This window comes from Erpetoichthys calabaricus, chromosome 5 (assembly GCF_900747795.2).
Source record: "Erpetoichthys calabaricus chromosome 5, fErpCal1.3, whole genome shotgun sequence".
Taxonomy (NCBI): domain Eukaryota; kingdom Metazoa; phylum Chordata; class Cladistia; order Polypteriformes; family Polypteridae; genus Erpetoichthys; species Erpetoichthys calabaricus.
In genome coordinates this window covers 217,024,523-217,051,700 of record NC_041398.2, presented here as the reverse complement: position 1 = coordinate 217,051,700, position 27,178 = coordinate 217,024,523, and the positions used below count along the sequence as shown (strand labels likewise).

The window sequence follows — 27,178 nt, the reverse complement described above, 5'->3', positions numbered from 1 at the left end:
CACAAGTCCGGCTATTGGTTCGCGCTTTGATGACGTCAATGAAAAGTGCGCCGAAATGTCGTGACGCTGTCGCAAATTGGTGCTTGCAGCTTTCGTTTGTTGTGTCGGTTTTAGACGGATTCTGCAGAGTCACTGTGGGTGTTCATGTTTTTTTTAGCTTAAATTGGTATGCGGAGCAACCCAAGCAAAATTCGTTAACCAACATAGCTTATTTCAGTGGATCGCTTTAAAAAGTCTTTCGCTTTTAAAGTGTTACGTTTTAAGCTATCATTTAGGCGTGGGTGCTGCTTAATGGGCGTAGGCATTAGTATTTGCTTTCTGTTTTAACGAATACACATTTATTGAATGAGTCATAAAAATGCAGGAAGAAGATTAATTTAAAGAAATTTAAGGGAACATACTGTGGAAATTGTATTAACAAAGTGATGTATTTTAATAGCCAGTAATAGGAATAGTTATATAAAGTCTACCAAGAAATCCTTCCTGATATATAATTAAGGCAGCGAATGTGGCCTAATGGATAGGGTTTTCGACCATGAAGTAATTAAATGGTTCCAATCTGTTTATCCGCCTCATTTTGCAACTTTCAACAATATTTTTTGGTGGCGACCATTAAGAATTATTTGGGTGAGCTATAGCTAAACAAACGAGCCATATGGACTGAATTGACTCCTGGTTACTCAATGTTATTACGATGTACCGATAAAATGATTTATGCAGTTAAGTGGCACTTAATAATTTAGATCATCAGGATGCATTTCAGGTATTTACACATATATTATTATATGTACAAAACATAGCACAGGTAGGTTAAGTCACGATTGTAGTTTACCCAAGTGGATTGCCACCTGTTTTGTGACCAGTATTTCTCAAATAGCCTCCTGGAACCTTGAATTACATGGAATAGAGCTGATTCCTTCTCTGATCTCGTGCAACATAGAATTGTAAAGTGAGTTTAAGAATTTTACAGTGTTATGAACATCATGTTTTGAAATCAGTTCACCTTTTGTGTGAGCCTTGAATGTCAGGACACTTGTTCAAAAGCCAATAGTCCTGGCTGGCTAGACTACATATTTAATTGTAGGTACCATGCAGTAACCGTGTTTAGGTCATTGTGTAACAATGTTTAAGTTTACATATTTACATTTTATGAACATACCAAATATTTGAACTGAGAACAACAATATATTTTCAGTAGAAAGTAGGATTGAAAATTTATCTACAGAGTGGGGCAGAAATAACTCCCACATTTCGAAAAATCACTGTGGTGTCCCCAAAGCAGGTAGAGGGGTGCGGTCCGTTCCGTTAGGTAGGGTACATAATAAAGTTTTCAGTCTCACCATGCCGTGGTCGGGTGAGCATTGAGGCTTTGTAGTGGAGGCTTTTTTCAAAAATGGCGAATCTGTAACTGTGACGCAGAGGGCGTTTCGGTTTATGTGCTAATGAAAGGGTTCCAGAGCTGAAAACGATTTTGCTATGGGTTCAAAGAGTAAGGGCAACAGGATCTGCAAGGCTGAGGTTTTCAAACATCGTCCTCGGTCCTTGGACCAACTAAAGGAGGCCGTTCCAGAAGAAATTGAAGGAATTTCACCCGACATGCTAGTGAGAGTGATGGAAAACTTCCAAGAACGGCTCCAAATGTGCATCAGCCATCAAGGCCACCATTTGGATGATATAATTTTTAAAACTTAAAGTAAAAAACCTTTTTTATATCTACATTTGGGAAATAAAAAGTTATTGGTGATACCTTGTACCATTTTTTTTCAATCCCCCTTTGAAATGTGGGAGTTATTTCTGCCCCACCCTGTATATTTTGTACTGGATGCATTTCGCTCAGCCAGTCAGTGCACATGTTGATTCAGCAAATTCAAATATTTTATTGACCCCTAGATGATTTCTTGAACTTATAAACTACACATTAAGCAGAACAGGACATAAAGAAATGCTCTCAGCTTAAAAAGTATTCATTTTGTTACTCTGGGGCCTCCAGATGTTTAACCTGTTATTGCACTTTAGTATTACTTATATTATTTCTAGCAAAATACAAATCCACAGTTCTAAAATAAAAGATGTATAAAACCAAGTTAAATATAAGAAGCTGTTGATAATCTTAATATTTTGTAATTAGTTACTACAAAAGGGTAGACTTGCCAATCTTCTTGATTGTCGCCGTGCATTTCTGTCCCTGGGGTGTTTCTCGATTCTGCATCCTCGGCTTTGTCTTGGATGCCTATGAGGCACCGTGTTTGTCTGCTGCTCAGTTGCTCAATATTCAGGATTACTTCTTGTTTGCCAATGTGCTTCAATGTCTTGTCTGCTTATTTTTTCTTGTTAGAGAGTCACTTAATCTTCTTCTGTGATGTGCTTAACAGTCAGCAGATGTCGCTGCTCTTCATTTTCTTCTTATTATGGTGTGGTCCTTCACTTAAATGATGCCTGCAATTTGCTTGATGTTCAGCAGATGTCACTACTGTTCGCTGTCTTTCCACTACGTCACCTGGTTGTGTACTGATTGTGCTCACTTTGCTGTAATGAATACACAGCCACAGGTAACTTTATCGAGGTTGCTTCTATCAATATTTTTGAAAAATTTCCTGACCATATCGGGTCATAAGCTTTTGATTAAGAAGATCAAGGTTCCAGCATCTGTAGTTTGTAAGCAATAATGTGACAGATAGACAGACATTAGCATTTTATTATATACTGTATATATATATATATATATATATATATATACACAAGAGGGCTTTGCCCCCTGCTTGCTTCACTTGCCAACCCGGCCTGTGCTCTCTTCTCTGTGACTGCCAATAAAATTCTGGACAGCCTTCATGAATGCTTCCCATGCTGCTGATTCAGTTGGCTTCAGTTTCCTTTTAAACTCATCGTCAAGCATCACTTCACAAATTTCAGGACCACCTTCCTTAATTTTGGCTTCACTTTTCTCAAGACCAAACTTATTTCTTACATGCTGAAACGCATTGCTGTTTCTGTCCATTGCCTTGACAAAATTTTCAAAGTAATGGTGAATCTAATGAACAAAATGTCCTGAAAAGCAATGTTATGTTAAGCAAACAGTAAAACCCACTGTGTACTTCAGCATTATGTCTGAGTTGTGCCATTATCCTTTAAAGTCATATAAGACTTGTAATCAGTAACGAATCTTTTTTCCGCTAATTAAAATTTAATAATTTAAATAATTAAATTATTAATAATTTGTAAATAAAATTATTAACGACAAGGTATGCAACTCACAGCTGTTAGTAACATGTGGCGAATTTGTTTATCTCAATAGCATCCCTAGTGGAATTGCTGGTATTACCAAAATGGTTATCCGCCTTTACTGTCCAGTCACTCTAGTTGTCCAAGACCTGGAACATCATAACTTAAAAACAGGACATGCTAGACAAATATTACTTATTTGCCAGACATCATTACCTAAGGTAACCTGTAAAAAACAAGGTATAGCTGATTCTTAGCTCTATACATTAGAGTTAAGCTGGCCAGGGGTAGCTTTAAACTCAGTCTTGGAGCCACTTCATGGGTCAGCAACACCCCTAACAGGAAGTCCTGTGGCCTTACTCACAGGGCTACCCTAGTGGCCTCAAATCTCTCTTTGTCCCTGAGTTTTATAGTGTTCGTACCTAAAGAATAGCTACTTCTAGGCCACAGTATTTCTGGGTCTAGTAACCCTTTTGTTGCTGTCCACCAGTGTTATACAGTAGTTCCCATCCACAGGACCTCTAAAGCCTATAATAGGCCTATAGCATTACCATGGGTCCTTTTGATACAAAACATTCCTTATTGTCTCTTTGTTTCATGCTCATCCTTACCTGACCCCAGACCTTGCCCTGCATTAGACACAAGACAAAAAGCAATTATTGGACAATGGGAAGATTCTGCCTCCTCCAATTAGTCTACTCTGAACTGTTCTATAAAGGGAATGTAAACCAGTATACCTGGATTAAATCCTATTGGACACAGGAGAATGTAAAGACACATAGTTTGAGCATACCTGGGTTTTGAGCTGTGAGGCAGCAGCAATTTCTGCACTGAACTAAATTAATGCATAACTGAAAAAGGTTGATACCAAAAGTATGCATTCTTGACAGAACTAAATTCGCTGTGGTGCAGGCAACTATTGGGAGTGCTATGAAGGTATTTCCCATGAGTTCAGGTTGAAAATACCTGTCCTTAGGAAGCCCTGAGTTTCGTTAGCTTCTGACAAAAGTAAAGTATAAGGACTAGGGACACCTCAAAGAAAATGTAAGATGAGGCTATTAAAAAACATTAATTGGGTAAAGGATGTAAGACATTTCAATTTTTACTAAAGAAAACACAAAGCAATCAATAGGCATCAATAAAGAATATCTTTAAAAATTGAGGATTGAGGGAAAAATGGCAGTAGTTAGATTCACCCAGAGGTGTTGTATGTCTAATGGAACCGTACACACAGTAGTTTCAGTCTTCCAAAAGTGTCTAAAGGAAAGGAATTATTGAGAAAAGCTAGCGACAAACTGAATTATAGTTTACTAAAAAGCACAACAGAAATTCAGACCTAGTCAAAAAAGATTTTATGGTTCTGTGAGCCCAAAAGTGATCTTTTTAGTGGTGAAGCTAGGCAGTAATTTTGATTCAAGTGTAAAATAAAAATTAATTTTCACCACGGTGGCGCAGTGGTAGCGCTGCTGCCTCGTAGTTAGGAGACCCGGGTTCGCTTCCCGGGTCCTCCCTGCGTGGAGTTTGCCTGTTCTCCCCGTGTCTGCGTGGGTTTCCTCCGGGCACTCCGGTTTCCTCCCACAGTCCAAAGACATGCAGGTTAGGTGGATTGGCGTTTCTAAATTGGCCCTAGTGTGTGCTTGGTGTGTGGGTGTGTTTGTGTGTGTCCTGCGGTGGGTTGGCACCCTGCCCAGGATTGGTTCCTGCCTTGTGCCCTGTGTTAGCTGGGATTGGCTCCAGCAGACCCCCGTGACCCTGTGTTTGGATTCAGCGGGTTGGACAATGGATGGATGGATATTCCAACCATATATTGTGGTTGCTGCACCATGCTGTTGGGATACTGGCCTACATACAGAGTTAGACGTTGTAGTGAATTTGTCACTATCTTCATCCAAGCAATGTACAGAAGCCATTAAAAAGGCTAATAGGATGTTAGTTTATATATTGCGAAAAGTGGAATACAAGTCAATGGACCTTATGCTTAAGCTTAATGATGCACTAGTGAGGCTTCACCTGGAGTACTGTGCTCAAGTTTTGGTCTCTGGGCTAGAAATAAATGACATATTAGTGCTGATTCTAGGGCTACATGGGATAAGTTATGAGGAGAGATTGAAGGAGCTGAATCTTTTAAGCAGTACAGATTAAGAGGTGACAAGATTGATGTATGTATGTGAAAGTATGAAAGGAATTAGTACCATGGATCCCAGTTATTGCTTAAGTTGGAGTGGAACTTTAGTCACTTCCAGAATTTGTCTTGATTCTGTTTTGGAAAAATGAGACAAATGGGATTAGCAAGGTTTTTTCTTATCAAAATTGTTCTAATGTTCTAGATTCTGTTATTGTAACTACTTGTTTAGTCACATCTACTTTATGGTTGTCGTGTCAGAGAGAAGGATATAACCTCAGTCAAGAATAATTCAGTATAGTATTATCTAATGTTTCCTGTGGCACACAGTTTTTAAAGGAAGGGAAAAACTTCCTTTAAACATTTGGTGCGTTTCACTGAAAAGCCATCCATTTATTTCCTCTTCATTTTCTGAAAGGGGTCATTTGGAGCCAAGAGCAAGCTGTGTTTGAAAGGAAGATCATCAATGGTCACACTCCTTAGTACATCCATAATATGTCACTATTCAGACAGTAGATAGAAATGAGAATCACCAAATGTACGCAAAAAAAGAGAATTACAGTATATAAAGTACATAAGAAGTTATTCCGCTGTTTGGGTGCTATGATAAAAGAAATTAGATTAATATAATGACTATTTATTAACAGTTTTGATGGATGACCGGCAGCTTAACCTGGCCAGGACGCTAGATGGTGACTTCCCTGCAGCATAGTGGTGCCCCGGATTCCCGCAGGGCACCCCGGGATCTGGAGTTCGGCCTCACAGCCCTGCTGGATACCGTGGGTGCCGCCAGGAGGTGCTGCAGGGAGACCGGGGAGTTCGCATAGTCCGGAAGTATTCCAAAATCACAGGGACAGAAGCCCCGAAGTACTTCCGGGCTGAAGAAAAAAATGAGTTCTCCATCTGATCCAGTAGTTCTGACAAGTCACATGGACAGAAGGACAGAAGCACTTCCGGGTCAAGGACTATATAAAGGACTGCTGGAGACCCAGCAAGCAAGCCGGAGTCAGGAGGAGTAGGACAGAGTTTGCTGGGAGGTGTGGAGGAGAGATTTGTGTTGGTTTATTGTAGTCATTATTATTGTATTGCCTGTTTATGGTGGTGGAGGTGCTTCAGGACATGACAACTAGAAGAAAAATAATTAAAAACCTTCTTGGTGATTTTACTCTGTGTTCAGTGTGTCTATCTGTTGGGTTGAAAGAGGCAACAGTGACCCCTAGGGTCTTACATAGTGTTAATGTATGAGTTTCTCTTAGCCTTCTTCTTCTTTCGGCGGCTCCTGTTAGGAGTTGCCACAGCGGATCATCTTCTTCCATACCTTTCTGTCCTCTGCATCTTGTTCTTTAACACCCATCACCTGTATGTCCTCTCTCACCACATCTATAAACCTCCTCTTAGGCCTTCCTCTTTTCCTCTTACCTGACAGCTCTATCCTTAGCATCCTTCTCCCAATATACCCAGCATCTCTCCTCTGCACATGACCAAACCAATACAATCTCGCCTCTCTGACGTTGTCCCCCAACCATCCAACTTTAGCTGACCCTCTAATGTCCTCATTTCTAATCCTATCCATCCTCGTCACAACCAGTGCAAATCTTAGCATCTTTATCTTTGCTACCTCCAGCTCTGTCTCCTGCTTTCTGGTCAGTACCACTGTCTCCAACCCATATAACACAGCTGGTCTCACTACCGTCCTGTAGACCTTTCCTTTCACTCTTGCTGATACCCATCTGTCACAAATTACTCCTGATACTGTTCTCCACCCATTCCAATCTGCTTGCACTCTCTTTTTCACCTCTCTTCCACATTCCCCGTTACTCTGTACTGTTGATCCCAAGTATTTAAACTCTCCACCTTCGCCAGCTCTACTCCCTGCATCCTCACCATTCCACTGACATTTACAAACATGTATTCTGTCTTGTTCCTACTAACCTTCATTCCTCTCCTCTCCAGAGCATATCTCCATCTCTCCAGGGTCTCCTCAACCTGCTCCCTACTATCGCTACAGATCACAGTGTCATCAGCAAACATCATAGACCACGGGGACTCCTGTCTAATCTCATCTGTCAACCTGTCCATCACCATTGCAAATAAGAAAGGGCTCAGAGCCGATCCCTGATGTAATCCCACCTCCACCTTGAATGCATCAGTCACTCCTACCGCAGACCTCACTACTGTCACACTTCCCTCGTACATATCATGTACAATTCTTACATACTTCTCTTCCACTCCCGACTTCCTTATACAATACCACAACTCCTCTCAAGGCACCCTGTCATACATATGCTTTCTCCAGGTCCACAAAGATGTAATACAACTCCTTCTGGCCTTCTCTATACTTCTCCATCAACATCCTCAGAGCAAACATCGCATCTGTGGTGCTCTTTCTTGGCATGAAACCATACTACTGCTCACAAATCATCACTCACTTCTTAGCCTAGCTTCCACTACTCTTTCCCATAACTTTATGCTGTGGCTCATCAATTTTATCCCCCTGTAGTTACTGCACTCCTGCACATCCCTCTTATTCTTAAATATCGGCACCTGTACACTTCTTCTGCACTCCTCAGGCATCCTCTCACTTTCCAAGATTCCATTAAACAATCTGGTTAAAAACTCCACTGCCATCTCTCCTAAACACCTCCATGCTTCCACAGGTATGTCATCTGGACCAACGGCCTTTCCATTTTTCATCCTCTTCATAGCTGTCCTTACTTCCTCCTTGCTAATCCGTTGCACTTCCTGATTCACTATCTCCGCATCATCCAACCTTCTCTCTCTCTTGTTCTCTTCATTCATCAACCTCTCAAAGTACTCTTTTCATCTGCTCAACACACTTTCCTCGCTTGTGAGTATGTTTCCATCTTTCCATCACCCTAACCTGCTGTACGTCTTTCCCAGCTCAGTCCCTCTGTCTAACCAATAGGTACAAGTCCTTTTCTCCATCCTTAGTGTCCAGCCTCTCATACAACTCATCATACGCCTTTTCTTTAGCCTTCACCACCTCTCTCTTAACCTTGCACCTTATCTCCTTGTACCCTTGTCTACTTTCCGCATCTCTCTGACTATCCCACTTCTTCTTCACCATCCTCTTCCTCTGTATACTCTCCTGTATTTCCTCATTCCACCACCAGGTTTCCTTTTCCTCCTTCCTCTGTCCAGATATCACACCAAGCACCCTTCTTGCTGTCACCCTTACTATATCTGCTGCAGTTGCCCAACTGTCTGGTAACTCTTCACTGTCACCCAGTGCCTGTCTCACCTCCTCTCTAAACTCACTCTTGCAGTCTTCCTTTTTCAACTTCCACCATTTGATCCTTGGCTCTGCCCTCACTCTCTTCCTCTTCTTGATCTCCAATGTCATCCTACACCCCACCATCCTATGCTGCTTAACTACAATTTCCCCTGCCACCACTTTGCAGTCTTCAATCTCCTTTAGATTGACTCTTCTGCATAGGATGTAATCCACCTGTGTGCATCTTCCTCCACTGTTGTACGTCACCCTATGTTCCTCCCTCTTCTTAAAATACGTATTTATCATAGCCATGTCCATCCTTTTGGCAAAATCCACTATCCTCTGACCTTCTTCATTCCTCTTCTTGACACCATACCTACCCATCACCTCCTCGTCTCCTCTGTTTCCTTCACCAACATGTCCATTGAAATCCACTCCAATCACCACTTTATGTCCCTTGGGTACACTGCTCATCACTTCATCCAACTCACTCCAAAAATCTTCTTTCTCATTTATTGCACACCCAACCTGCGGGGCATATGCACTAACAACATTCATCATCACACATCCAATTTCCAGCTTCATAATCATTTAGGCTGGGTTATGAGTTTCTCTTAGCCTAAAATAAATAAAATAGGTGAGATGAATTTCAGCAGGCTTATCTTTAGTATATGAGGAATTATTGGCAGAGCTTGGCATGACATAAAGGCTCTGTCTACTTAGGCTGGTATATTCAACAATAAAAGCAAAGAATGCACAAAACTCTTTACACTCCGTAACCGTTGCACTTTTCAATATTGTAATGAAGTGACTGAATCAGTACACACTTATTTGGTTACTTCAGTTTAATTTATTTATTAATTTTTTTAATCACTTTTTTTTTCACTCTCAGTTTCAAATGGAGATGGAGCCTAATCCCAACTGCACTGAGCATAAGGCAACTAGCCCTGAATAGAACATTAAATAGTAAAATCACCCAACTCAAAATACATATGTCAGTTTACAGCCACTAATTAAATTATTGTTTCCATCTTTGGACTGTGGGAGATAACTGGCTGGGAATGAATCTGTGTGTAATTTAAAATACTAACTTTTTTATTTTTGTGTTCATCCCTCTTGTCCATATTCTCTTTATGCAGTCTTTTATTTTGATACATCCACTTACGAATGTGACTTTTAGAATTGCTTTTTGTTTGTAGCATTTCATTGCTCACAATAATTTTGTCTGAAATGGTGTAACTCAATGGTCTGTTACTGAAAGACATTCAGATTATTTAAATATTTTCTTATTTTTGTACTTATCGTTTATAGAGTATAAAGAAATGTTTTTTCAGACAAAGATTACATTTTCTTTCATTGTTTTTTGCTTCATTTGGATTTTTTTGGTTGACTTCAGACCATCAGGTAAAAATCAAAAGTTTAAGATAGATAGATAGATAGATACTTTATTAATCCCAATGGAGGAAACTTTCAGCAAAAGATCAGTACATGCTGTGTGATTTTCCAAGGACTTGAGTATAGGAAATAACATTATTTAACATTCTTGAACCCATTAAATTTAATTCAGGGTCACTGGTACCTATAGTCCAATTACACACACACACACACAACCACTCGGATCAATTTAAAACCACCATTTAACCTAACATGTCTGTAGAATGTGAGGGGGAAATTCATACAGGCGCAGGGAGAATATAGAAACTTAACTCACGACACGTCAGACCATTTCTCACACCCAGAAGGATGATGCTGTAAGGCAGATCACTATCAATAGCACCAGCAAGTCTAATTAATGATTATCTAGCCAAAGGTCAATTGTATTTATGCTCTGTATTTTTAAAGAGAAGATTATTTAATACAATGTTAAAGACTGCAGATATTTAATTTCAAAGTTATCACCATGGACAAACTGAAAGTTAAGACTTCCCACCTCTTCCAACATACTGTATAACACAGTTCAGATAGTACATCTTGTTGTATGTTGCAACAATCTATTTTTTACAGTTAACAACAACTACAATAACTAACCAAATATACCAGTAGTTGTAATTCACAAGATGTGATTCGCTATTCCATTTTTAATATTATTTGTTACTTTTCACAGATGGGTTGAGGATATCAAGTGAAACAATCAAAAGTAATGAAATAAAGAGTGCCTATGGGAAAGGTTTTGTCAGTCTGAGGCAACAGGTGAGTATGTTAATTTTACTGGGTATGAAAATAAAAGCAGGAATTTGTGGTCATCTTTGTAGCCAATGTTCCCACCAATTCCTTAAAATGCTATATGTAATGAGATAATTTGTTTCATTTAAACACATTTTATTTTTTTTTTTATATTACGTTTTCTAAAAAATCAACACAGTGAAATCATAATTGGTATTTGACACCTTAAACCAGTACAATTTCCTTGTCAAAATTTTCATGAAATATATTAGGTATACTTTTGATCAGATTTTCCGGTAATTCAGGCTGATTCTTCTATGTGTAAAAATGTGACCACTGTAATTAAAGATGGCACCCTCATTGCATCTCTTCCTACAATGCCAAGAAGTTAAAAATACAAAAAGTTCAGTTTTTATTATAAAAAAAATAAAGCATACAAGGCAAGGATCAACAAAGTGAGAACTCCAAGCAAAACAAAGGCAAAGCAAGAGAATCTTACCCTATCTGTTTAGTGGGGTGTCATTGTCTATTTCGCAAGGACCACAACAGTATGCGTTCCATCTGTTTCCCTTGTTTTCAGTTAGCTTTGGTATAAGTGATTCACCTGTTTTTCAACGAAATACTTTTTGTTACATAATTTTGTTAAAGAAATGTTTAAGATTTTTTTTTAGTCTTTAAATCAAGCAAAAATAAAATTTCTGGAATGGTGTGTGGAGTTTGACTGACCACTGTATATTGCAGACTAGGGAAACTATTTTTCTTGATATAATATGTATTATTGTTATTATTTCTACTTTCATTCTTTTCCATTTAATCTCACAATTGGAAACATTTGTAACTCTCTAATAGATGACAAAACACAGCAAAGTTTGCTTTTTGATGATCTTTTTGCCTGGATAATAACTTTTGGATGGGAAAATGTTTTTTTTTATGGAAATTCTTTCTTAGTAAACCATTTTTTTAGAATGCTTTGGATTTTTTCAATCATCTTTTCAGTATGTTATAGAAAAAGAAAGGATTATTTAAAGATTCTACTATTTTCTGCTGAAATTGCAAGATGGATTAGCCTGGGAAACATCCTGGCAGTTGGCATGGTGGTGCAGTGGTAGCGCTGCTGCCTCGCAGTAAGGAGACCTGGGTTAGTCTCCCAGGTCCTCCCTGTGTGGAGTTTGCATGTTCTCCTCGTGTCTGCGTGGGTTTCCTCCCACAGTCCAAACACATGCAGTTTAGGTGCATTGGCGATCCTAAATTGTCCCTAGTGTGTGCTTGGTGTGTGGGTGTGTGTGCCCTGCAGTGGTTGGTGCCCTGCACGGGGATTTGTTCCTGCCTTGCACCCTGTGTTGGCTGGGATTGGCTCCAGCAGACCCCCGTGACCCTGTGTTAGGATATAGCGGGTTGGATGATGACTGACTGACATCCTGGTGGGCAAGCCATAATTATGAGATAGGGAAAATTAACCACCCTGTTAAACAGCTGTCTTTGAAAACACGTTTCCTGGGCAGTGCTTCATAACTCATTATTTGTTATGGAAGCAAATACCGAATATTTGTGATGTGCTGAACAGAAAACAATAAATTTTAGTTCAGAGTATTTAGCTTTAAAGACATTCAATGAATGCATATACAGTGAATTCAGATATAATTTAGACCCCTTTATTTTCTGCACACTTTATTGTGTTCTAGATTTGACTTTAAATGGATAAATCCGTCATTTTTGCCCATCAACTCACATACACTCAATAAGCCATAATGACCAAGTGAAAACGTTTTTAGAAAGGTTTGCAAATTTATTAAAAAATCAAATACTGAAATCTCTTATTTATATAAGTATTTAGACCCTTAATACAGTACTTTTAGAACCTCCTTTGGCAGCAATTACAGCTTTAAGTCTTCTTGAGTAATCATCAACAAGCTTTGCACACCTAGATTTGGGCAGTTTTTTCAGTTTTCCCCAGCAGATCTCAAGCTTCACTAGACTGGATGGGAAGTGTCTTCAGGTATCTCCTCCAGGGCTGAATTCTGGGCTTAGGGTGGGATACTCAAAGACAGTCAGAGACTTGTCCCAAAGCTATATGCTCCTGGTTGCTTTGTTGTGCTGAACCATCACCCAGGTTGCGTGCATTCTAGAAACAGGTTTTCTTCAAGGACCTCTGTGGATTCCCTCAATTCTGACCAATCTCTCTGTTCCTGCTTGTGAGAAGCACCCCCCCAGTAGGATGCTTCCACCACCGTGCTTCACTGTAGGAATGGTATTAAGCAGGTGATGAGCAGTGCCAGGTCTTCGCCAGACATGGTGCTTGGAGGTCTGCCCAAAGAGTTACATTTTTGTCTCATTAGCTCGGAGAATCCTTTTCCTTTGCTTCAAACTGCTTCCATCATGCCACTGTACCATCAAAATGCCTGATTGATAGAGTGCTGCTGAGATGGTTGTCATTTCACAGGTTCTCCCATATGAATAGAGGACTCTGTTAGAGTGACCATTAGCTCCCTGGCCAAGTCCATTCTTGTCCGATTGCTCAGTTTGGCCAGATAGTCTTCCATTTCATAATTATTGAGGCCATTGTGCTCCTGCGAACACACAAAGCTATAGAAATTGTTTTATGCCCTTGCCCTGATCTATGCCTCACCACAATTTGATTGCCAAGGTCTACAGGACATTAGTTGGACGTTATGGCTTGGTTCTTGTCCTAACGTGCTGTGTGAATTGTGGGACCTTATATACACAAGCCTATGAATTTCTAAACAATGTTCAGCCAATTCAGTTTGACACAGATGGACTCAGTCAAGTTTCAGGCATACCTGAAGGGTAATAAATAAAGCAGACAGAATGCACCAGATCACAATTTAGAGCGCCACAGTAAAGGGTCTGAAAACTTATATGAAATTGCAAATCTTTCTTAAAACATGTTTTCACTTTGTCATTATGGGTTACTAAAATGCAAAAGTGCAAAACAGATATTCACACATTTTGCATAATACTGTACATTCAGTGATGTGTACAATAATAATAATAATAATAATAATAATAATAATAATAATAATAATAATAATAATAATAATGAATAACACAAAGGATCTAAGCTTCTTAGTATGAATGTCACTGATGACAGTGTTATAGGTTTCTTTTCTTTTTGGTAAGTTTGTGTTTTGCATTCTTCAATTATTTACATTTACTTATTTGGCTGATGCCTTTATCCAAGGCGACTTACAACATTTACAATACAATTGGTTATATTTTTTTTGGTTTTCCAATTGGAGCACAGGCAGGCCAAGTGATTTGCTCATGGGCACATAGTGCTAGTAGCGGAATTTGAACTCACAATCTCATGGTTTGAAGTCCAAAGCCTTAACCACTACACCACACTTCTTTTCTGTTTCCCCTTTGAAACACTACTCTGTAATAACTATTTACCTGTCAACACATGAAGAAGAGTACAGACTAATTATTTTGTAAAAAAAAAAAAATAAAGCAGGAGCAGATTTGGTGGGTTATGCTAGGAAAGAGACATAGGCATCACTGAAGACTGGTGCATCTAGCTGAAAGGCACAGGCATTGGTGAAGTTGAGCAGATATCAGGTAATGAGGGCTGGGACTGGGAATGCAGGTGCGACTGGATGAGTCACATGGGGATAGTGGATGTTAGATGGATCGAAAGCCTTAGGCATTGCCTCTGGTGTCCTTATTTATCTGTAACACTTGGGGAAGCAAATTGTTTTTCCTGACATCGGCCAAGGGGGAAAAAGAAAATAAGTCAGTCTGAACACAACTAACTTAACAAACCAATAGACAAATTTTAATGTGAAAAACACATTTTGAAGAGTGATGAAGAAAAAGAAATTAATTGCAAAATTATTGAAATAAAATCTTAAAATACTAATAATATTAAAGGCACAGCCTAGTTTGCTATAGAAAAGTAATTTTTAGTGCCGAGACTTTTTCTACAATATTGGCAGCAACCACTGCGGATAAGAAAATAAAGTCTGGAGGGCCACATAATGAGTTGGAGGGCCTGTTACTGAATATCGAGTTTCATCAGATCCATTGGCCCACATTCATAAACATGGTTTGCTCACCATTGTATATTAAGGAGAAGGGTGTTTATTTTTCAGGAAGTGGGCTCACTTGCAGATCTGCAGTCAAGACCAGGGCAAACGTGTCCATATGCTGTAAACAAAAGAATGGTTTAGTGGGTTGCTCAGTCCACTTCAGAAAGTGCAGAAGGTACAGAAAACTGTGTTTCATTTGCCATTTTATTGGAATTTCGTCAGAGCCAGTTACAGCAGGCAGTGAGGAGTCATTGCATGAAGTGTCTCAGACCTTCACATCTGGGGTTTTGGTTGAAACATTTGATAATTTCCTTTGTCATAGCATCTAAACTAACACTCAACAAACTGTGCATGAACAATGTTAGTGAGGGTAAGCATGAAACTTGTGGTGCTCAAGTTCAGCCATGATGGGGTTCAGGCTTCTGTACCAACACAATTGCTTAATTAGCAGTTAAACCTTGCCAATAATTAAATTTATTTAACTTTATGGCATTTTAGTGTTTTTATTCTGGTCAGGGTTAGGATTAGGGTCAGGATATTTTACTTTCAGAGGATGTCATCCAAATGATTTGTTTGCTACAGCAGATTACAAATTCTCAGTACTTTACTTTTGTCTTTTCTATTTGTTCCGCAATTGTGCATTTAAACAAATACACAAAGAAGTAAATAGGACTAGGTGAGATGATTAACTGATGGTCCCTTTGTTGTGTACATTTGATTTTTATTATCAACTGGTAAAGAAAACATGCAATTAAACAGTGAATGCAGCATTTTAAGACTCAAAGAAGTAATTAATTATGAATGTTAACAAGTAAGTTGATTAAAATGAAGAACAAACATGTTGCTTTAGCTATTGCTTCAGTAACTAATTGGTTTCTCATTAACAAACTAAGATCGAACCATACACTGCAGCCACTGTGATCTTTGAGCACCCCATTGTAAGAAACTAAAGCCAACTGATTTACTTTATTAGCAGTTTTAAAAATTATTAACTTGTGAGCTTTCAGGATTCCCTTGGAAATAACAACATAAGCAAATGCCATATAATCTGGAATTAATGCATTGGTCCAGGTACAAAGATCCATCTGTAGCTTTACCCTTGTATCATTTTTTTATGTTTCTTTTGTAATTTACTTGGCACAATCTGTATTTACATTTATTTTGACATTTTAGAGTTGTTGGTGTTGATCAATAATAAATCTCAAATATATTAAGACTCCACATTCTAACATAATGTCATGTGTCAACTCTGGAAATGGAAGGTTAATGATTTTATAGCCACTTTAATTAATCCTTTTTACGGTTTAATCAGGTAAAGCTATTATAATCTACATTTTTGTGTTCTGTGATGTATTTAGGAAGCTACAAAAATACACTGTAACATTTTTTGTGTGTTTTCTCTGTTTCTTTTAATCCTTTTTCAAGGTCAATGCAACAGCTAATATTACTGAGGATGATTTTGGACGTGAAGAAGTTACTGCAGTAAGTATCCTGCTTATCAGTGAAATGTTTTGCTAGTATGTTACACTGGATATGAAAGCAGATTGTATACCAGAAATTAATTTATTTTTCTTGTGTCACTAAGACATTGAAATTCAAAATTGGATTTGCTTTACACATGATTACACATGATTCGACTCTTCAGTTCCACCCAGGGGGGGTAAATGTTAACATTATATAAAGTTATTGTCTGTTTTTATGTGCATTATTATCAATCTTTAATTTAATATTGTTTTTTGTATCAGTAAGGTGCTGCTGGAGTATCTATCGATTATCAAACTAAGTTTTTAATACATACCTGCACAACATACATTTCACTACAACAGTACAAATATAATAAAATGTACCATCACACATCACTATATGTAAGCTAACATTTCATACCTACTTGGCATCCATTTATGAAACCTCTTGTTCTTCCTGTCTTTAATGATTTCCATGCCTTTAGTTACTTCAGACAATTTTATGACTTTGACAGGACATTAAATTTGTGTTAATTAATCTTCACTTTTCAAGACCTGTGTATCTCAACACATCATAATAAAAGAGCAGAGGCAAAGTCAGGCAAAAGGGAGGTAGTAACATTGGTATATCATAACCACAGTCTCTTATACAGATCCAATTTTGAGTTACCTAACATACTCTGAATAAACCCACACAGAAATGTGGAGTATGTGTGTCCACACAATGACTCGTAAAGAGTACCCAAAACTGCAGAGCTCTGTGGTAATTGCTTCACTATTTTGCTATACCCCTCCCCTACCCTGTGCAACTATATTGATCAAAGTCTACAGTATACTGACAATATGTCCACCCTTATTTTCGTTTGCTCCAGCTACCATTCTCTAGTTTGAAAACTTTGCCCTAGTTGTTCATGTTCAGGGATATATTTTACTGAATGATTTTTAAAAAGATAAGGAGAAAGCAGCCTGAACTTTTGTCTTACCCCTGACCTTTCAATAGTTCTCTCCTTTCTGTAAGCATTGCTATGTAGCATTCCTTTTAGCTTTCATATTTGAAGTTGACAATGACTAAGAGAAATGGTAAAAATGTATAATTAAGTAACTCATTCATTGATTTTTTTAACCAAGCTTTTTCCATTGTGAGTAGCCAGAGTCTATGCTAGCAGCAACGATGTTAAGGCAAACAATAACGTTGAATAGGAAGACAGTCCCTTCACAAGGACCATTCATGCTCATACATACACATATACTCATAAATTATTGAATTTTATTTGAATTAGTGTAGCTAATGGTCTATCATGAACCTCTGTTTGTGGATTAAAAGCATTTATAATACATTACAGGTTTAACAAATCTAAACCTTAACACACAAATTCACTGAGTCTGTATATATTACTAGTCCCATACCTGCACAGTAAGACACTGATTTTATAAACAGTTTTTTGTTTCCTCAAACCTTTAAGATGATCAATGTTATTGCATATTTTGAAAGACATTGCCGGTGACATAACAAACATTATTATGTCTATGTTCATTTTGGGGTTTAAGTCACCAAGGATCAGCTACAATATGTTAGTTATTTACTGATAATTAAAACATGTATCTAGAAAGTTATTGTTAGTTAACGTCTTGTTTTGTAATCACATGACAGCATCAGTTGGGGCCTTTAGGTTACTGGAAATGACGTATATATATATATATATATATATATATATATATATATATATATATATATATATATATATATATATATATATATATATATATATATATATAGGACTGTGTCCTCATTTTCTTTTATCTCTCGACAAATAAACCATAATTTCTGTTGGCATTAGTTAGCGTTTCTTCCACATGGGCCCTAGCAGTAGGTTTTTAATTTAGGTTTTGAATTTGTTTTGAAAAAGTAACTTCTAGTCCTATGGTTCCTAATAGCCTGTTTGAGTGTAATCTCATGGTTTTGACTTTGCCTGTCTCAGATTACGTCTTGTTTTTCATTTGTCATTTCCTCATATTTATTTTCAGTGCTCACTTGGTTACAACAATTAACTTGTTCTGTGCAATAACTGCTGAATGAGGTGTCTGCTTTTAAGCAGGCAGGTGCATCTGCTCCACTTGCTGCAAGTGAACCATGAATCCCACACCTAGAGTATTTCTTGGGAGATCCGAAAAAATTTTGAGGATTTAAAAACCAGTGAAATTGTATTTTTGATCAATTTTCATGCACTTACTTCACATGCCAGGAAAAGATTGCATTCATTATGTCTTTTGACTGACAAGCCAATTGAATGGGCCTATACTTTATTCAGTAATAAACTCCCATGTGCATTTAATATTGGTAATTGTTTCAAATTAATCTTATTTTGTTGATCAGTTTTTATATAATTTGCATGCACGTCTGATTTGTCGACTTCAGTGCACACAGCCTGTAATTTGTTATTAAAATTACAACATGGAAATAAGTTAATAGGCGACCTTACTATTACATTTAAATCGCTAGCAGCAAATTTGGGGTGGGGCATGCTACATTAGTAATGTTGTTTAGGGGTGGCTTGTCAGATGACTTATAAAATGAACTGACTAAATACGAGTTACAGAATTCCTTAGAAGAAGTGGTTACCCTTGCTCAAAAAATTGTGGCATGGAGCGAGGAAAGGAAAAGGGGAAGTTGAGATTTTAGTCCTTTTTTGCTTTCTTTAGACGAAAAACCTTTTCAGTCAAGAACAGAGTTACAAGAGCCAATCGACACTATAAAAGAAAGCCAGCATTGGCTTTCCAGAATGACACCAGAGAATGACACCAGGGCTGTGCTTCTACTGTAGTGAATATGGGAAACTGTGCTCTTCTTATTATGGGGTAATTGGGGCAGGTATTGGTAGTAAAATCCAGTTATACAATAATTTGTTTCTCCCCTCACTGTTAATGAATAAGCAGACAGTGATGTTTATAAATTTGAGTATGGGAGACAATTTTGTATCCACCCTGAAGCAGTTTCATTTTTTGTTTTTGCATCTTCTAATCTGCATGTCATTTTGGGATTTCTATGGCTACTAAAACACTTTCCTATTATTGACTGTCTCAGATTACATCTTGCTTTTTTTTATAATTTCCTGGTATTTAGTAGTCACAAAACAGCTGGAAAAGTACAATTGTGTAGAATTCAAAATTGTTAAGTCCTAATACCCACAAACTACAAAATATAAGATGATTTTTCAGATGAACAAAATTGAGATCTTCAGTAAGAATTTTTTCATTAAAAAATTGTATCTAGATTCTACCAGTAGCATAATGTACATAATCTAGATCAAAATGTTCCTTTCCATGAGATGATGCCAGTACAATGTGTTATGAATTAAGTACACTGTAATAACGAGAAGGGTGTGAAGCATGCTAAAACGCCCATAAAGCAAAGCCAAGACCTTCTTTATTCTGCCTAGCAAAGGCCTCACCCCAGGTAGCCTGACTTCCCTACTCCAAAGAAAGAATTTGGCCTACTCAGCTTCAAAATGACAAACTGGCTTTCAAAGTTCCACACAACCTCTTAAATGTCTCAAAATGCACAAAAATGCTGTTCTAGAGGAAGGAACCATAAAACCTTTGCCAGGAAAGGACTAATTCTACTACAGCATCTTTATAAATGAAGGCTTTATTAAAAATAACAAAAAAAAAACATAAAAATGGTAAAAAGGACTTGCCTGCAAGGCAACAAAGAGCAAACAAGCCCCAAATCTAATAATCTAATAATAGAAAACCAAGAACAGAAGCAAAAACATCCAAGAATCAGGAAATCAAATACTTATAAAAGAAATGTACTCTACAAATAAAAATCTATCAACCACTGAAGAAGCTTGATGGTGGTCCGTGAAAAGTAACATCAGTGCTAATGAGATTTCTAATGAGATTTTACCCACAAAGTACAAAAAATAAATGCACAGAAACTAAATATTATATAAACAATGCAGAATTTACAAAAACACATAATTACAATAAACAAATGAAAAAACAATAATTTAAAACAAACAAATAAGGCACAAAAAATGAAAATAAACTAACCCTGGCTGTAACACAACACAATGACAGTGTAAACACTAGTGAATGAACATACTAGTTTGCACTTAAAATTCTTTGAGTTCTACTGTTTTCCTTTATCATATGTATATGAAGATATACCTGAGAGGAGAACTCATGTCAAAACCATCCTATTATTATATTCTTTATATAAAATATAAACTTTATTTTGTCTCACATGCAAATATGCTGTACATCAACAGCCTTCAAGGCCCGAACACTATCCCATAACATTTTAGTAGAATTTATAAATGTGTATTTTCATTGAGTTGTTTGTCTCCATTTCCTTGTGGGCTAGTGTCTACTGAATGGAAATGGTGCCCATTCCATAGAGTAGAATGTTATTTTATCCATAATGTAGAGGGAGGGAAAAACTGTAAAAAACCCTGTTTAATACAAAAAGAATAATTCTTAGTTTAGTTTATAAAAATTAAATAAACATATCAAAAACTCCAAAAAGAAATGCAACATTAAAAATAAATAAATAAAATAAAAATCAAGAAAGCACAGTAAACCAAACAAAGATAAACAAACTGAAAGAAAACAAGCTAAATGCAAAATGTTTCAACTGAAATGATAGAAGTTGAACAAAACACAACAAAAGCAATTCTGTAATCCAAAATTTGAAATTAAAGGTAATGACAAAAAAAATCAAAAATGATCATCAAAAATTGACTCCTTCAGTCTGTTCTGTGTTGCTGCCATCCTGTTCAAATGCACTTGGCAGCAACTCCTGTTTAATGTAGTATAATCTTAAATATTTATTTGCCTTTTCTTATAAGCTCTATATCTTCACATATTTTATTCCTTTAAAACTTTATCACATCCCATAATGCTGTATTTGTATACTAAAACACCACACATTTAAATGTCACAAGTCTTGTATCAAACAATATAAAAAACATAAACATATTAAACTAATACACCTCTTAAACTAATACACCAATTTAAACCCATCACACCAGCCATCATAATGTTGGGACAATGCACCCAAATTACAGAGCACGAGACTTTGGCCATGAGAGTTTTTCAAGTCACGCCCTCCTCTCAACCATATTCCACCATGCACAAGGTACTCTCACCTCTCATTCGTGTGAATGCTTTTGACAGACACAGTTCCTGCTCTCCCAGCTCTTATAAATTTTAACGTTTTCCTCACTTTATGTTGCCAATTAAAGAAGATGTATTATGTTCAAATCTTATTGAAGAATTTCATCACGAAGGGTTATCAACAGAAAAAATGAGTACACGGGCAATCCTAGCACGAGAAACAATGAAGTCAAATGAATTAATGCCAAAAATGTTGATCGTTTACACAGCAAATTGGTTAAATGTGTATCAACAGACTATGCTGAAACAGTTGGTGGTGATCATGCAGAACATGAAAACATCAACTTACAATATCCCGAAAATATCTACAACCGTTAACACTGTCCAGTCTTCCACCGCACGAATTACTGTAGAAAGAAGGATGAATCCAAGAAAGGTAATGTAGTAAATCTTCCGGGGATAACATTAGACGACATGCCATTCGTATTAAAACGTTAACAGTTTCCCATTAGAATAGCTTTTGCAAAGACAATTAACAAGCCACAGAGAAAAACATTCGAAAAAGTCATTTTATTTAATAGAGAGAAAGAAACGAAATTCAATCACAAGCAGTTATATGTTGCATTGTCACAATAAAATTCCAAACACAAATCAAAATTCAATGCAATATTGACGAAAATTTAATTCTAAAAATTGTTTTTACTTTAGTTTTACAGTAAAAGTGTAAGTTTTTTAAAAGTATTTGCATGTTAATTTCAAAGGCAAACAGAACAAAATCATTTTACGCAACAAATAACTCTAACACATGAAACATAATTTACTTTCAAATTATTACATTTTACTATTTTTTAACATGGTTAATTACTCGCTATAATGTAAAATAGTTAGTTCTATTATGCATATGTAACAATTCCCATGTAAATTAAAATCTGTTTAAATTGTACATCCGCATCCCCATACGAGAGCGGCAGAACTACAAAGAGGCTAGAGCATAGCGCTGGCCTAGGGGTTGGCGAGCGAAGCGAGCATGGGGCAAAGCCCCCTAGTTTAGTCAGTCAGTCATTATCCAACCCGCTATATTCTAACTACAGGGTCACGGGAGTCTGCTGGAGTCAATCCAAGCCAACACAGGGCGCAAGGCAGAAACAAATCCCCGGGCAGGGTGCCAGCCCACTGCAGGGCACACACACACACCCACACACCAATTTAGGATCGCCAATGCACCTAACCCGCATGTCTTTGGACTGTGAGAGGAAACTGGCGCACCCGGAGGAAACCCACGCAGACCCAGGGAGAACATGCAAACTCCATGCAGGGAGGACACGGGAAGTGAACCCAGGTCACCTTACTGCGAGGCAGCAGCGCTACCACTGCACCACTGTGCCGCCGCCCCCTACTTTATTTTAATTATTTTTCTGTAATTATTTTAGATTTATTACCTCTTAATGGCTATTTGGAGAAGAGCATAACTAAAATATTTTATTTCAATTTTCAGGAAGAACTTGAAGATTATAGGACCTTATTCAGCATTACTATTTACATTCAAACGGTTCTCTATATTTTTGTGGTAATGTATGGTGTAACCCATCTGGCAATTTTTGAAGCTGTAAGTATTTGTGTAATTTTTTTCTCAAACAAAAATGTAATGTTTAATTAAACATCTCACTGTAATAACGCCCAAACTAAGAACCTTCACGTTGGTGGTGTGATTTGAGGTAAATAGCATGTGGAAGGTACAAAAGGTTATGGTGACTGGCATTCTCAAAGGTATGGCGAGGCATTTATTGATTAAAAAAGTCAAAAGGGAGGATAAATACAGAAATTAGATATTCAAATGTACTAACTTGTTTGGCTTAGGGTCCTATTGTCATCATTTTATTTCTTATCTCCTTTTCTTTGTCTGTCCTAATTTGTGATTGCAAAACTTCCCAGAAATTGACACTTCCCACGCCACGTCATCACTAGAGTGTAGATTTGCTGAGCACTGACAGGGACCATCTATTTGTACCATACCTTGAGATTCATTTTCCTACACTGAAATCTCCCCATATTGGGACTTGGGACCTCCATGTTATGAGATCCTCTCTATTCTCTAAATGTTAGGAAAGTGAAAATTCCTGCGTTCTAGTTAAGAATTCTTTTTTGCCTTAGATCTATTTTTTTCTGTTCATGGGACTTTAATATTTCAAAAAACAATTCTACAAGCTTCATTTTCATGTTTTTACTTAACATCTTTCTTTGAAAATCGTTTTTCATTTATTCTTAAGTGTGTCACAACATCATTTCAGAATTTCAGCAGGTAATTAATGAGTTGCTAGGCAGCACTACATGATTGCTTGGGACCACCTCCCTGTAGGCACCACATTTCCTATCACAAAGACTTTTTTATAAATTCCAGTGCCGCACTAATTGTCCCTTGTCCAAACACAGATTTGAACTGTAATTGTGTAGTCTTAAGGCTCCGGCACCCCTTGTGACCCTGTTCAGAATAAAATGGGTTAGAAGATGACTGACTGAGTGAGTCAATAGCTTTGCATTTCTCGATTTGATTCTCAGTCTTGGCATTTTGGCTCTGGCTGAATTATTGTTTTCTTGGCAACTACTCACATTTGACTACACTAATGGTTAGGCCTCCTGGTTTTTGATAGCAATCCACAGTTTATTTAAAAACCTGCTTGTTCTGGTTGAAGTGTTGAAAATCATATACATTTCCTGGTCTGTTGCTGGTAACATCTATCAGTTGCTCTCTCTCATTTCGTCAGCAGGCAATTCAGAGAGCGTGGCTGACTGGCTGGCAAAGAGTCCAGCTCATCCATTTTGAATACTTGTCATCTTTCATAACACCAGTGGTCCATAACTGTTGCTGAATTACAAGGCCCCAGTCTGTCCTCTTTGAAAAATCTTACACAGATATGTACTTCCAGGATACCATAATATTAACAGCCCTCCTTGTCCTTTTAGTCTCTCCAAGAAATGGTCCAGTAAATGGTCCTTGCAGTGTTGGCCAGGACAGTCTTTGCTGAGTTACCTGCTGCCCCTGGAGATTTCATACCATACATGAGTAGATTTATTGTTCTCTAGTGGCCCCAGACTTTTTACTTTAGTACATACAGATTTATCCTCATTGACATCTAACCTTTGTAAAGGTTCCTTATTCTGGTTTCAAATGAATTGCAGTGTGCCCTTTGCCATATTGACTGTGTTTTTGCTTCTGAAAACGTTTTGATAGCTGGTTACAATATCACAATTCTGACGTATAGTTATGAACAGACAAAGGAGCAAAAGCTGCTAGCAAATGTTTATGGATGTTTTATACTAGTTTTGGAAATGATTAGCAAGCAGTAAGCATTACAGTATTACATAGTTTTTGATTCTAACTCGCAAAGAAATACAAAGGGCCTGTTAATGCAGTAGCTAGGATTTGCAACTTGGGGTTATCAGACCTTTAATGTGTTTAATTTTAACCTCTGAAACAGAGATTTCAGAATGATCTTGCCATTTCAGGTATTGGTTGGGGATTGATTGCTGATTTTCATAGAGTGTCTTTGAACACACTATTGTACCTTTTACATCATTTTTACTTTATTGGCTTATGTTTTGTTGCTATGTTTGTTAATTAAATTGAAGTAATAGTTTAAGAACTCCATTCTGTGTCTTTGTTCCCCTTGTTTAAACTTCTATATGCTGCTACCAGGTAAAAATGTAAGATGCTATACATAATAAAAACTTGATAAAAATTCATGCAACAAAAATGTACAGATGAACACGTTAGTGCAAAAGAAATGTATTTTAAAAGTTAAAAAAAATGAAGCTTTCAGTAAAAATGTGTTGTTCTTTTACAGCATTCATTGGATTTTTTTATTTAAATTCCAGGATGCAAGAAAACGAAGGATTGCACCAAATAATAACCCCAGTCAAACAACAGAAGAGACTGGAGAAGCTAATGTTGAACAAAATATTGTAACTTGAAGAAACAAATACATAAAATAGCCAGAATGACTTTTTAATAATATAGGTATCAATCTGTCTGTCAGCAGGGATAAAGTTGCAGCCCAGAGTTACAATGAGTGATTTGGAAAATGAATGTCATTAGCCTTTTCTTGACGTGACTTTTCTTTTTAGTTATATGGTAAATTTGAAAATCTTCTTGTAGTATTTTCATAATAAGAAAACCATGCTTTTTTCTAGTTGTTAAATTATTAAATACTACTACTTTAAGCATGGAAGTGAACCAATGCATTATAGAGTATTTTTGATGTTTATCCCAGTTACCTTCCATAATTTAAAACCTTCTAGAAAAAATATTTTGCCAGTAAATAAGAAATAATATTAATACATTTGTTTGTCAAACCATTTTCCTTTATTATCTGGAAAGTTCTGTCTCACTTATAAACTCAATTGTATAATATTGTCTTTTTCCAGAAGATTTATTTGAGTATTAAAAAACAATCTTGATGTTGCCTCAGATAAATATTCCACTACAACAATGGTAAAAAAATTAATAGATAGATAGATAGATAGATAGATAGATAGATAGATAGATAGATAGATAGATAGATAGATAGATAGATAGATAGATAGATAGATAGATAGATAGATACTTTTATTAATCCCAAGGGGAAATTCACATACTCCAGTAGCAGCATACTGATAAAAAACAATATTAAATTAAAGAGTAATAAAAATGCAGGTATAACAGACAATAACTTTGTAAGTAGTAAAAAGTGTCCAGGGAATGAGTCCACATAAAAGAAAGTGGTAGGAGTGATCAGTGAAATAGAGAAAAATAGAGAAAAAGGTAGAAAGATAAAGTCATACACGGAGCTGCTGGAAGGGCTGCCACTTGCGGTGGCGCCTGAGTCATCAATGGAGTGGTGCAGTGATTAGTGCTTCTGTGGATTACACACCCACTCACTATCAATGTGTATGCATTGGTTTTCTTTTCACATTAGACTGGGAATGTGTATATGCAGAGTACATTCTCCTCATTTTGTTGTAGTAGTTTCTTCAGGTACTACTTGTGTTTTACTTCCATATTCCAAAGACATAACAGTACATGCTTGGTCAGCGTTTCCCAATTTGTGGGCCATTATGGCATTTCCGAACGAAAATCTATCCATCGGTCAGAAGATCGCAGTCGATTGAAAGTGGCAGCATGGCAGTAGAGATGTTTATACATGCATCTATTCTCGTTCCTTCCTGCTTACATAATCTCTAATTGATGATTTCACCATATTATTCCAGCTGGAAGTTTACTTAAAGTATATGCATATACCCGGGGAGAACAATCCATTTTTCTTGCATATCTTGAAATATGAATCACAGATTTCTATTTATACATCGATTTATACATTGACTTTATATAAAGCCGCTATTTTAGTTACTTAGTTTAGAACTTCCAGTGACTGTGATTAGTGCTTCTGTGGATTACACAACCAGTCACTATCTGTGTATGCATTAGTTTTCTTTCCACATTAGAAAGACGCAGATAACTGGAAACATTCAATTGGCCTGGGATGATTGAGTGTATGCTGTGACATATTTGCACCCTGTCCAAAGCTGACTTCTGCTTTGTATCGAAAGTGGCCAGAATAGGTTCTGGGCCGGAAGGACCCTACAATAGTTAAAGATGGTTTGAAAGCAGATAGATGGTCATCCTTTCCATCACTGAGCAATACAGTGGTAAAATGGTTACTACTGTTGTCTCAAAAGTTTTTTTTTATAAGACTGGGTTTGTGTGTATGCAGACTACATTTTACTCATTTTGTTGTGGTATTTTCTTCAGGTGTACCTGTTTTACTTCCAAATTTTG

At 37.1% G+C, this 27,178-nt stretch overlaps 1 long non-coding RNA gene across 1 annotated transcript; it reads left to right on the top strand.

Annotated features, from left to right (window-relative positions):
• Positions 1 to 2: 2 nt before the first annotated feature.
• Positions 3 to 25,753, top strand: LOC127527949 (uncharacterized). The gene is made up of 5 exons (XR_007935137.1): positions 3 to 134; positions 10,681 to 10,766; positions 16,211 to 16,267; positions 22,862 to 22,972; positions 25,240 to 25,753. It is a non-coding gene; the product is annotated as an uncharacterized LOC127527949 (long non-coding RNA).
• The last annotated feature ends 1,425 nt before the right edge of the window (positions 25,754 to 27,178 follow it).